Genomic DNA, 13,997 nt, shown 5'->3' with positions numbered 1-13,997 from the left:
TTAAATTAAAAGCATACGAAAGTGTAGTTGATGTAAAGCAATGAAGACAATTTGAAGTTAAGATAAATAGAAGAAGGTAAATGCAAACCGAGATTTATAGTGGTTCGGTCAATCTTGACCTACATCTACTTTTGGCTTCCTACTCCGACAAGATCACCGACGTCCACTAGAGGCCTTTTTTCAATAGACGAAGGCCAACCACCCTTTTACAGCTTTTCTCCTTTTGACGGGCTTAGGAGACAACCCTTACAAGTTTTCACTCCTCACTTGAATGATCAACACTTAGAAAGAAAGAGGGAGAAGAACTCTAGCTTTTACAACACTTTTAAGCCCTCAAATACTCAGAATTAAAGCAAGCTTTTTGGTGCCCTTTCATGCAAGAAAGGATGGGGTTTATATAGGCCCCAATTAGTTTGAAATCGAAGCTCAAATGTGTCCATTCCTGGATTTCTAGGGTCTTAGCGGTACCATTGCCATTATTGGGCGGTACTACCGCTTGTCATTTGTCACTAAGCAGTACCACCGCTCAGTCTAGGCGGTACTACCGCCTGACAGTGCTCAAAGGTTGAGCTCAGGCAGTACCACCACCTGATAGGGGTGGTACTACTACCTAGAACTCCTGGGAGACCAAATCTCCTGGGTGGTACCACCGCCAGCTAGGAATTCTAGGTCCGAATGGGTTGTTTCATTCGTCCCAATATGGGTCTGTTAAGGGCCCAGTTAATCCCTGATTAAGTTAATGGGATCACCTCCCAATCCTAACTTAATTTACATACTAACTACGATAATTAAGACATCAATACTGTAAATCGTGTTCCAGTGCGTCAATCGCTTCTTCCAGTGAGCTTCCGATGAACTTCCGGTGAACATCCGACGAACCCTCAATGATGCTCCAGCGGACTCCCAGCAAACTCCTGGATTTTGTGACAATCTTCTTGCCAAGTTCCGACGAGCTTCTTTGTCTTTTGGACTTCTCAGATTGTTCCCGCAGAACCTTCGACGAACGTCCGAACTTCCGACGAACTCTCGAACCCCCAATGTGATCTTAGTCTTGACTCCGGCTCAACACCTGCTGCATGTGTTACTGCCATCATAGTTAATCCTGCACACTTATCTCAACGTATAGATTAGATAAACAGATGACAATTGACTTCATAATCAAAATCCAACATTCAACAATCTCCCCTTTTTTGATGATGACAATCAATTGATGACGGAGTTAACCTTAACTCCCCCTATCTATATGCCATCCTTGAGATAAGTCATTCTTGAATTCAAGAGATATATTGATAAGTTAAGTTCATTTAAACCTATCAATACCCCATCATGATTCCTATCATGATGTATCTTTTTGAAAATGATGTAAGGCATGACATCCATTTTCAAGTCTTATATTTCAAACATGAAGGATAGCAATCATAGCAATTCATCATATGATAAGATATCAACATTGTAAAATTACAATGTAAGCTCTAGATATCTTATCATTAATGCAAACATTTCAAGTGTATAGTTATTCATTCTATTATCAATTTACCATATATTTCTCCCCCTTTGTCATCAACAAAAAGGAGAACGATTCAAGCGTATTTCAAGCATAGTAATAAGTGTGGTAAAAATTCATATTATTTTTCAATAATAAGTGGTAAGATACCATTCACACAAATTATTTTTCAAGCAATCATTATTAGGATCAGAGCGGCACTAAGAGGGGGGGGGGGGGGGCGGGGGTGAATTAGTGCAGCGGATTAAAACTCGTAAGTTTGAAATCGATTTCGTAAATGTGTAGAGATTTTGATTCGACGAAGGATGACTTAGCTAAAATAGCTCGAGTAAAGGTAGTCAAGAGTAGAGAGATGAAAACCGAATGATTTGCAGCTAAGTAGAGAAATGGTTCAGAACATTAAACACTCACACATTCAAGGAACACCATGATGTATAGTGGTTCGGTTAAGTGACATACATCCACTTTCGAAGCCTTTTTCAATAAGGCTCCCAACTTCCACTAGCAAATCACTTTGAAGGGGAAGGACCAAATATCCCTCTTTAAACGTTCTTACAAGTGGTTCACACTCTTACAGATTTTTCAAAGAGAAAGAGGGACGTGAACACTTAAGCTATTGAAAATAAGACTTTGCTAGAGCATTTTATCACTTTCTAACTTGTCAAAAAGGTGTTATCTCTGCTGAGAATGTTGAATCTCGGATTTTGATGATGAAGTCAATTGTCATTTGTTATCTAATCCATATGTTGAGATAAGTGTGCAGGATTAACTACGAAAAAAGTAAGACATGCAGCAGGAGTTGCGACGGAGTCAAGACAATGATCACGTTGGGAGTTCGAGAGTTTGACGGAAGTTCTGACAGTCGTCGGAGGTTTTGCAGGAACAAATCCAAGAAGTCCATGAGCTTGCCAAAGAAGCTCATTGAAACTCGCCAAGTGGATCGTCGCAAGTCCAGGAGTTTGCCGGAAGTCCGCAGGAGCATCACCGAGGGTTCATCGGATGATCGACGGAAGTTCGCCGGAAGCTCGCCGGAAGAAGCGATTGACGCACCGGAGCAAGTTGTAGTAAATGTTTTAGGGAATATTGTAGTTAGCACAATGATTAAGTTGGAAATGGGAGGTGATCCCATTAACTTAATCTTGGGGCAATTGGGCCCCTGAAAAACCCAAATTGGGCCGAATGGATCAACCCATTCGGACCCTGATTTCTACCAGGCGGTTGAACCGCCCAAGGCAGGAGGTTGCACCACCTGGGCTTAATCTCCGAGTGAGACTGGGAGGTGCAACCGCTCCAGCCAAGCGGTGGCACCGCTTGGGCTCAGTCTCCGAGCGAGATTGGGCGGTGCAACCTCCCCTAACAGGAGGTGGCACCGCCTGGGCTCGGTCTCCGAGCACTGGCTGAGCGGTGCAACCGCCTCAGTCAGGAGGTTGCACCGCCTGAGCTCAGTCTTCGAGCTCTGGCAGGAGGTGCAACCGCCCCTGACAGGAGGTGGCACCGCCCAGAGGCTCAATCTTCGAGCTCTGCCAACGGTGCAATCGCTCCAGTCAGGAGGTGCAAACGCCTGATCCCGGAATTCCGGGAATTGACAGTTTTGAGCTCCAAATTTGAACTAGGTTGGGGCCTATAAATACCCCACCCATTCAGCATTGATAGAGCACAAAATACACACCGAAATCTTGACCTGTTCTGTGATTTTTAGAGCTCAAAATTGTTGTAAAGGTCAAAAGTCCTTCTCCCTCTTTTCTTCCAAGTTCTGAACTATAAAGAGAGGAGAGAAAATTCTGTAAGGGTTGTCTCCTAAGCCCGTCAAAAGGAGTGAAATTGTAAAAGGGTGGTTGGCCTTCGCCTATTGAAGGAAGGCCTCTAGTTGACGTCGGTGACCTCGTCGGTGGAGGAAGCCAAAAGTGGAGTAGGTCAAGATTGACCGAACCACTCTAAATCTCGGTTTGCATTTACTTTGAGCATTTTATCTTTACTGCAAACCTCCTCTAAAGCTTACTGCTTTCTGCACATATACAATCGAGTTTCAAGCTTTGCACTTTCCGAATCAGCGTTTAGACGTAAATCTGTTTTTTCATACGATCATCATATTTCAGTTTGCGTTTACGTTTTGATTTCTATCTTAACTGCAAACTACCTTAATATCCTTGCTTAAGCTGCATCTCGCCTAATCAAGTGACTTACGAATCAGCAATTAGACGTAAATTAGTTTCTTCATACGAACGTCATATTTCAGTTTGCGCTCATATTCTGGTTTTCATCATAACTGCAAATTGCCTTCATAGATTGACTTTAACGTCATCTCGCTTGATCTTAAGTTAAAGTAATCTTAAATTCGGCTTTCACACCGAAATCATTTTTATCGTTCGAACGTTTTTATCGCCGAAAGATTTACACTGCACTAATTCACCCCCCCCTCTTAGTGCTCTTGATCCTAACAATTGGTATCAGAGCGGGGTTAACTCTCAAATGGATTAAAACCCAAGAGAGATGGCATACGCCGAAAACCAAGATGGCCACTCTATTACACATCCACCCATGTTCAATGGGATGGACTACACTTCTTGGAAGACCTGAATGAGGATCTTTCTTATTTCTATGGATTTTGAACTTTGGAATCTTGTCGAAAATGGATTTTCGAAGTCTTCTCTTCCAATGATCTATTGGAATGAATTGGAGAAGAAGGCTTTCGCTCTTAATGCAAAGGCTATGAATGCCTTATTTTGTGCACTTGATAAAAATGAGTTCAACCGTGTTTCGGTTTGTGACACTGCATTTGATATTTGGCACACACTTGAAGTGACTCACGAAGGCACAAGTAGAGTGAAAGAGTCAAAAATCAACCTTTTGTTACACTCTTTCGAACTTTTCCGGATGAAACCGAGTGAGACTATTGGCGACATGTTTACCCGTTTCACAGATGTCGTCAACGGTCTAAAAGGACTCGGAAAAAGTTTTTCGGATTTTGAGCTCGTAAATAAGATTCTAAGATCCCTTCCTAAGAGTTGGGATCCTAAAGTCACTGCTATTCAAGAGGCGAAAGATCTAAACAACTTCCCTCTTGAAGAACTAATCGGGTCATTAATGACCTACGAGATGACTTGCAAAGCTCATGAAGAGCAAGAAGACATCCTTCCAAAGAACAGGAAGGATATGGCACTTAAAATTTCAGAAGACCACTTGAGAGAAAACTCAAGTGATGAGGACTGTGATGATGACTTGGCACTTCTAACAAGGAAATTTAAAAAATTCATTAAAAGAAACAAGTTTAAGAATGAAACAAAAAATAAATTTGAACCCAAGAAGGACCAAGTTATTTGCTATGAGTGCAAGAAGCCGGGACACTACAAAAGTGATTGTCCCCAAGTCAAGAAGAGAACATCAAAGAAGAAGGCGCTCAAAGCAACATGGGATGACTCGAGCGCGTCCGAAGAAGAAGATGTTAGGATCAAGAGCACTAAGAGGGGGGGGTGAATTAGTGCAGCGGAAATTTTTCAGCGATTAAAACGAAAGCTGCGTTCGTTCGATAAAAACGATTTCGATGTGAAAGCCGATTCTAAGATTACTTTAACTTGAGATTAAGCGAGAAGATGTTAAAGTAGATCTACGAAGGCAGTTTGCAGTTTATGATGGAAAGCAGAATACAAGCGCAAACTGAAAAGCGATGTTCGTACGATAAAAGCCGATTTATATCTAAACGCAGATTTGGAAAGTTCTGAACTTAGAAACTTGTTCGTAAGATCGTAGAAGGCAGTAAACAGTTATGATTGAAATCAAAACGTAAACATAAACTGAAATATGATGATCGTACAGAAAAATGATTTACGTCTAAACGCAGATTCAGAAAGTTCTGAACATAGAAACTTGTTCGTAAAATCGCAGAAGGCAGTAAGCTATTGAGAAGTTTGCAGTGAAGGTAAAATGCTAAAAGGAAATGCAAACCGAGATTTAGAGTGGTTCGGTCAATCTTGACCTACTCCACTTTTGGCTTCCTCCACCGACAAGGTCACCGACGTCAACTAGAGGCCTTCCTTCAATAGGCGAAGGCCAACCACCCTTTTACAGTTTCACTCCTTTTGACGGGCTTAGGAGACAACCCTTACAGAAAATTTCTCTCCTCTCTTTACAACTCAGAACTTGGAAGAACAGAGGGAGAAGAACTTTTGGACTTTACAACAATTTTGAGCTCTAAGAATCACATAAAGGATCAAGATTTCGGTGTAAGTTGCTGCCCTTTCAGTGCTGAATGGGTGGGGTATTTATAGGCCCCAACCCAGTTCAAATTTGAAGTTCAAAACTATCAATTCCCGGAATTCCGGGATCAGGCGGTTGCACCTCCTGACTGGAGCGGTTGCACCGCTTGGCAGAGCTCGAAGACTGAGCCTCTGGGCGGTGCCACCTCCTATCAGGGGCGGTTGCACCTCCTGCCAAAGCTCAAAGACTGAGCTCAGGCGGTTGCACCGCTTGCCAGAGCTCGAAGACTGAGCTCAGGCGGTGCCACCTCTTGTTAGGGGCGGTTGCACCGCCCAGTCTCGCTCGGAGACTGAGCCCAGGCGGTGCTACCTCCTGGCTGGGGCGGTTGCACCGCCCAGTCTCGCTCGGAGACTGCCTCCTGGGCGGTGCTACCTCCTACCCTGGCGGTGCTACCTCCTAGCACTATTTCAGGTCCGAATGGGTTGATTCATTCGGCCTAATTTGGGTCTTTCAAGGGCCCGATTGCCCCAAGATTAAGTTAATGGGATCACCTCCCATTTCTAACTTAATCATTGTGCTAACTACGATTATTTCCTAAGACATTTACTGCAACTTGCTCCGGTATGTCAATCGCTTCTTCCGGCGAGTTTCCGGCGAACTTCTGTCGATCATCCGATGAACCCTCGGTGATGCTCCTGCGGACTTCAGGCAAACTCCTGGACTTGCGACGATCCACTTTGCGAGTTCCAACGAGCTTCTTTGGCAAGCTCCTGGACTTCTCAGATTTGTTCCCACAGAACCTCCGACGACCGTCCGAACTTCCGTAGAACTCTCGAATTCCCAACGTGATCATTGTCTTGACTCCGGCGCAACTCCTGTTGCATGTCTTACTTTCATCGTAGTTAATCCTGCACATGTAAACAAAACTTCGATCGAGACAATTAATCCTAAGCAATTAACCAAGTTGTCCGGTATGTCATTAGTCCCTTGACGCTTCGTCCGATTCTTCGGCGCATCGTCCTTTCCTACGGCCTATTGCCCAATCGGCCAGTTGGCTCCGCAACTCCGATATCCTTGGCACAATACCCGCTCTTCTTGGCCCGATGCCCGAGTCCATGGCCCGAAGCCTTCTGTCGATACGTCGACCGATCCACCGGCCCGACGTCCAATCTTCTGACATGTTCCTCCGACACAACATGATTTTCCTGCTTTAATTGTCTCATCCTGATCGAGGAATCCTGCGTCACTCAAAACGCAGATTAAATCATAAACATATATCAAGTAGTTTCATCATCAAAATACGAGATTCAACAGAAGAGTCCAACACTGAGCAAGTTGCTCATTACGCCTTAATGGCCATCGGAGAGGAGGTAACGAATTTAATAGATTCAGATTTATCATTTGATGAATTATTAAATGCCTTCCATGACTTATTTGATGAATGCAAGATTATTAGTAGAAATTATAAATTGCTAAAAAAGGAGCATGATAGTCTTACTTGTAATTTTGATAAGTTAAAAACTGAATATCATGATAGTTTAAGTTCATGCATAAAATGCCATGATCTAGAAACTATTCAAAAGGAAAACTTGCAACTTAAGGACACCTTGAAGAAATTCGAGGTTGGTAGCAAGTCATTGAACATGATCCTTGCAAACATGGGTCACGTTCCCAAAAGAAGTGGAATCGGATTTGTGAGAAGTCCTCACAAAAATCCAACCACCTTCATAAAAGGCCCCATCTTACATATTCGACACCAAAGCAAATGTAACTTTTGTTGCAAACTTGGACACAAAGCGCATTATTGTCCATTCAAGAAAATTAGTCCGAACAAATTAATTTGGGTTCCTAAAGGAACCATGATAAATTCTATGCAACATGATAAACAATATAGATCTATTTTTGAGGCACCCAAAAGCAAATGGGTACCTAAAAATCATCTTTTCTTGTAGAAACCTATACCATCGCAAGCTAGAAGCAAGAGATGGTACCTTGATAGTGGATGCTCAAGGCATATGACTGGAGATCCATCTCAATTCTCTAAGCTCACTAGCATAGACGAAGGCTATGTTACCTTCGGAGACAACAACAAGGGTAAAATCATTGACAAAGGAACCATAGGTAATAAATCCAACTTCTTTATCATAGATGTTTTGTTAGTTGATGGTTTAAAACATAACCTCTTGAGCATTAGTCAATTATGTGATAAAGGATATATTGTCAGATTCGAGTCTAATGCTTGCATCATTGAAAAACCACACAAAAACACGTCCATGATTGCATTAAAACAAAATAACGTAAACACTATTGACATCAATGATTTGTGTAATGAAATGTGTTTTTCGGTTTTGAATGAGGATGCTTGGCTATGGCATAGAAGATTAGGTCATGCTAGCATGAAACTAATCACTCAAATATCATCTAAAGAACTTGTAAGAGGTATTCCTCATATCAAGTTCATCAAAGATAATGTATGTGATGCTTGCCAATTAGGTAAACAAATTAAAAGCAGTTTCAAATCTAAGAATCAAATAAGCACCTCTAGGCCCTTACAATTGATCCATATGGACTTGTTCGGACCAATCTCTACATCAAGCCTAGTAGGTAGTAAATACGCCTTTGTCATTGTGGATGACTATAGCAGATACACATGGACTTACTTCTTAAAACAAAAAAAAAGAATGCTTTAGATATTTTACCAAGTTTTGTAAACTTGTTCAGAATGAGAAGGGCTCTATGATTTCGTCAATTAGAAGTGATCATAGTGGTGAATTTCAAAACCATGATTTCCAAGAATTTTGTGAACTTAATGGATACAACCATAATTTCTCTACTCCTAGAAATCCTCAACAAAATGAAGTAGTAGAAAGAAAAAATCAAAATTTACAAGAAATGACAAGAACCATGTTGAATGAACATAGCCTACCCAAATATTTTTGGGCCGAAGCCATAAATACTGCATGCTATATTTTAAATAGAGTTCTAGTAAGACCCTTACTCACCAAAACTCCCTATGAGTTATGGAACAACAAAAAACCCAATGTTTCATATTTTAAAGTCTTTGGGTGTAAGTGTTTTATCTTGAATGAAAAAGATAACTTAGGAAAATTTAATGCTAAATCCGATGAAGGAATCTTTCTTGGTTATTCTTCGGTTTCTAAAGCTTTTCGTATCTTCAATAAAAGAACTTTAATTATTGAAGAATCCATTCATGTTGTCTTCAATGAGATTTCCGAAATCAGGAAAAACGATTTTGATGATGATGTTAATTTTGATTCCTTGAATTTAAATGAAACCCCGTATCCAACTAGCAACTTGGATGCATCCACTTCCAAAACATCCTTACCCAAGGATTGGAAGTATGTAGATGCTCATCCTAAGGAGCTAATCCTAGGAGACACATCAAAGGGGGTTCAAACACATTCTTCTCTTAAAATTTTTTGTTCCAACACCGCTTTTCTCTCCCAAATTGAACCCAAATGTGTTGACGAAGCCATGAAAGATGATTCATGGATTATCACAATGCAAGATGAATTAAATCAATTTGAGAGAAATGAGGTGTGGAAGCTTGTTCCTAGACCAAATGACCATTTAGTTATTGGTACTAAATGGGTTTTTAGAAACAAGCAAGATGAATATGGTATCGTGGTTAGAAACAAGGCTAGATTAGTGGTCAAAGGTTTCAACCCAGAAGAAGGTATCGATTACGAAGAAACCTTCGCTCTTGTGGCTCGATTAGAAGCCATAAGGATGCTCCTTGCCTATGCTAGTAGTAATAATTTTAAGTTGTTTCAAATGGATGTTAAAAACACTTTTCTTAATGGCTTTATTTCCGAAGAAGTCTATGTTGAACAACCTCCTGGATTTAAAAATAATAGCCTCCCTAATCATGTGTTTAGATTAACTAAAGTTCTCTATGGTTTAAAACAAGCTCCGAGGGCTTAGTATGAGAGACTTAGTTCTTTCCTTATTGAAAATAATTTCACAAAAGGCAAGGTTGATACTACATTGTTCATCAAGAATTTTGAAAATAATTTTCTCATTGTTCAGATTTATGTTGATGATATTATCTTTGGTTCTACGAATGAATCTCTTTGTGAATCTTTTGCTAAAACTATGAGTCTTGAATTCGAAATGAGTTTAATAGGAGAATTAACATTCTTCTTAGGCTTACAAATCAAACAACTAAGCAATGACATCTTTATTAGTCAAACTAAATATGCTATGAATTTGCTGAAAAAGTTTAATATGAATAACTCAAAAGCTATTAACACTCCTATGAGCACCTCCACTAAGTTAGAAATTGATGAAAGTGGAGAAAGCTTCGATCAAAAAACTTATAGGGGTATGATAGGAAGTTTACTTTACCTCACTACAACTAGACCATATATCATATTCAGTATAGGACTTTGTGCTAGATTTCAATCAAACCCTAAGATATCTAATATCAAAGCAGTTAAAAAAATACTTAGATATCTTAATGTTACCACAAATCTAGGATTATGGTACCCAAAATCAGAGAATCTTGAGTTAATTGCTTATGCTGATGCGGACTTTGCTGGCTGTAGACTAGATAGAAAAAGCACATCAGGAACATGTCAAAATTTAGGACATGCCCTTGTTTCCTGGTTATCTAAGAAACAAAACTCGGTTGCACTTTCAACAACCGAAGCTGAATATATTGCAGCAAGTGCATGTTGTGCACAAGTTGTATGGATGAAAAACACCTTAGAAGATTATAAAATTCATCTTAAAAATATTCCTATTAAATGTGATAACACAAGTACAATGTGCTTAACGAAAAATCATATACAACACTCAAGAACAAAACATATTGATATTAGACATCACTTTATACGAGATCATGTTACTAATCATGATGTAATCATAGAATTCATTGATACTAAACATCAACTAGTTGATATTTTTACAAAACCTCTAAGTGAAGAACAATTTGATTTCATAAGAAGAGAATTAGGAATGTTGATGTGTCCGAGTACATAAACTAGTTACAATTATCCTTCGGACTTTATTGAATGATCAAATCACTTGATTGCCATTACATGTTGGAAATTATGTGCTGAATACAAAAATGTCCATTACAATAAGCATGTTTTGTCTTCATGATTGTATTTGAAAATCTGTAGCATAGTCTTGTTCGAATGCATGAAAGTGTTTATTTCCTGTTTGGATTCGCTTAACAATTGGTATCCTAAAAATTGGATACACTTATATGTGAAAAATATTTTTCTAAAATGGATTTGATGAAATGATTCCTGCTTATGAATTCCATCTTGAAATATGAATGATAGTATTTTTACTTGCAAAGATTTGTTTCACATACATATCTTGATACCTAAAGCATGATTTAATCTCTCATCGGTTTTAACTTCACTCAGTGTAAACTCACAAATAGCTGGTATCACAAATGGCCTTCCTCCATGCAAAAAGATTATAACAAATAAAAAGGAAGGAGTATTCAAAGTGATCTACATATCATGCTTGATTTCCTATCACTTACTATTGGAAAATAACATGAACCGAGTAAAGGCATGAACAATTATCACACTGATGCTTAAAATTTGCTTATATTATTCTCCTGGTATCACAATTACCATGATTTTTGTTGATGACAAAGGGGGAGAAATATATGAGTATTAATGTCATGCTCGCATCACCAAGAGATGCTATGATTGCTATAATTTGCATTATGCCTTGTTTGTATCAGGTCAAGATATCAAACAAAAACTTGCATCGTAATTTTACGTATTGATATCTTACCATGTGATGAAATGCAATAATTACTAAAACATTTGAAATGTGTGCATCATGTAATGATATCAAAATCTTACTTCGCAGATTTACATATTGATATCTTACAATACGATAAATTGCTACTATTACCATCATTCAAACTTGTAATGTAAAAATTGAAAATGAATGTCAAACCTTGACATCATCTTCAGAAAGATACATCATGATGTGAATCATGATGGGAGTATTGATAAGTTTTGAATTCAAGAAAGACTTATCTCAAGTATGGCAAATAGACTGGAGGAGTTAAGGTTAACTCCATTATCAATTGATTGTCATCACCAAAAAGGGGGAGATTGTTGAATCTCAGATTTTGATGATGAAGTCAATTGTTATTTGTTATCTAATCCATATATTGAGATAAATGTGCAGGATTAACTACGATAAAAGTAAGACATGTAGCAGGAGTTGCGCCGGAGTCAAGACAATGATCACATTGGGAGTTCGAGAGTTCGACGGAAGTTCGGACAGTCATCGGAGGTTCTACAGGAACAAATCCGAGAAGTCCATGAGCTTGCCAAAGAAGCTCGTCGGAACTCTCCAAGTGGATCATCGCAAGTCCAGGAGTTTGCCGGAAGTCCGCAGGAGCATCACCGAGGGTTCATCGGATGATCGACGGAAGTTCGCCGGAAGCTCGCTGGAAGAAGCGATTGACGCACCGGAGCAAGTTGCAGTAAATGTTTTAGGGAATATCGTAGTTAGCACAATGATTAAGTTGGAAATGGGAGGTGATCCCATTAACTTAATCTTGGGGCAATTGGGCCCTTGAAAAACCCAAATTGGGCCGAATGGATCAACCCATTCGGACCCTGATTTCTGCCAAGCGGTTGAACCGCCTAAGGCAGGAGGTTGCACCGCCTGGGCTTAGTCTCTGAGTGAGACTGGGAGGTGCAACCGCTCCAGCCAGGCGGTGGCACTGCTTGGGCTCAGTCTCCGAGCGAGACTGGGCAATGCAACCTCCCCTGACAAGAGGTGGCACCGCTTGGGCTCGGTCTCCGAGCACTGGTTGAGCAGTGCAACCGCCTCAGTCAGGAGGTTGCACCGCCTAAGCTCGGTCTTCGAGCTCTGGCAGGAGGTGCAACCGCCCCTGACAGGAGGTGGCATCGCCCAGAGGCTCAATCTTCGAGCTCTACCAAGCGGTGCAACCGCTCCAGTCAGGAGGTGCAACCGCTCCAGTTAGGAGGTGCAACCGCCTGATCCCGGAATTCTGGGAATTGACAGTTTTGAGCTCCAAATTTGAACTGGGTTGGGGCCTATAAATACCCCACCCATTCAGCACTGATAGAGCACAGAATACACACCGAAATCTTGATCAGTTCTGTGATTTTTAGAGCTCAAAATTGTACTTAAGGCCAAAAGTCCTTCTCCCTCTTTTCTTCCAAGTTCTGAGCTATAAAGAGAGGAGAGAAAATTCTGTAAGGGTTGTATCCTAAGCCCGTCAAAAGGAGTGAAACTGTAAAAGGGTGGTTGGCCTTCGCCTATTGAAGGAATGCCTTTAGTTGACGTCGGTGACCTCGTCGGTGGAGGAAGCCAAAAGTGGAGTACGTCAAGATTGACCGAACCACTCTAAATCTCGGTTTGCATTTACTTTGAGCATTTTATCTTTACTGCAAACCTCCTCTAAAGCTTACTGCTTTCTGCGCATATACAATCGGGTTTCAAGCTTTGCACTTTCCGAATCAGCGTTTAGATGTAAATATGTTTTTTCGTACAATCATCATATTTCAGTTTACATTTACATTTTGATTTCTATCTTAACTGCAAACTGCCTTAATATCCTTGCTTAAGCTGCATCTCGCCTAATCAAGTGACTTACAAATCAGCATTTAGACGTAAATCAGTTTCTTCGTACGAACGTCATATTTCAATTTGCGCTCATATTCTGGTTTTCATCATAACTGCAAACTGCCTTTATAGATTGACTTTAACATCATCCCGCTTGATCTTAAGTTAAAGTAATCTTAGAATCGGGTTTCACACTGAAATCGTTTTTATCGTTCGAACGTTTTTATCGTCGAAAGATTTCCGCTGCACTAATTCACCGCCCCCCCCCCCCCCCCCCCCCCCCCCCCTCTTAGTGCTCTTGATCCTAATAGAGAATTGAGGGGTATTTATAGGCCCCAAGAGGATTCAAATTTGAGCTCCAAATTTGAATTGCTTTTGGGTTTCCCGGTGCTAGCAATGCCACCGCCTGTCAGTGTTTAACACTGACAATGTACTGGCAGTGCCATCACTGGTCTTCTCGGGTTCTAGGTGGTGTCATCACCCAATCCAGCAGTGTACTGGCGGTGCCACTACCGGATCTCTCGGGTTTTGGGTGGTGCCACTGCCCAGTCCGGTGGTGCCACCGCCTAGACTATTCCAGCTCACTGGTTGGGCTCCAAACTTAGCCCAAGCCGGTCCAAACTCGGGCCCAATTGGTCCCTAACCAGGTTATAGGATTAATCCTTAATCCTAACCCATATTATATACAAACTACAAAATT

This window comes from Musa acuminata, chromosome BXJ3-7 (assembly GCF_036884655.1).
Source record: "Musa acuminata AAA Group cultivar baxijiao chromosome BXJ3-7, Cavendish_Baxijiao_AAA, whole genome shotgun sequence".
Classification (NCBI taxonomy): domain Eukaryota; kingdom Viridiplantae; phylum Streptophyta; class Magnoliopsida; order Zingiberales; family Musaceae; genus Musa; species Musa acuminata.
Note: the sequence above shows the minus strand (reverse complement) of the source record.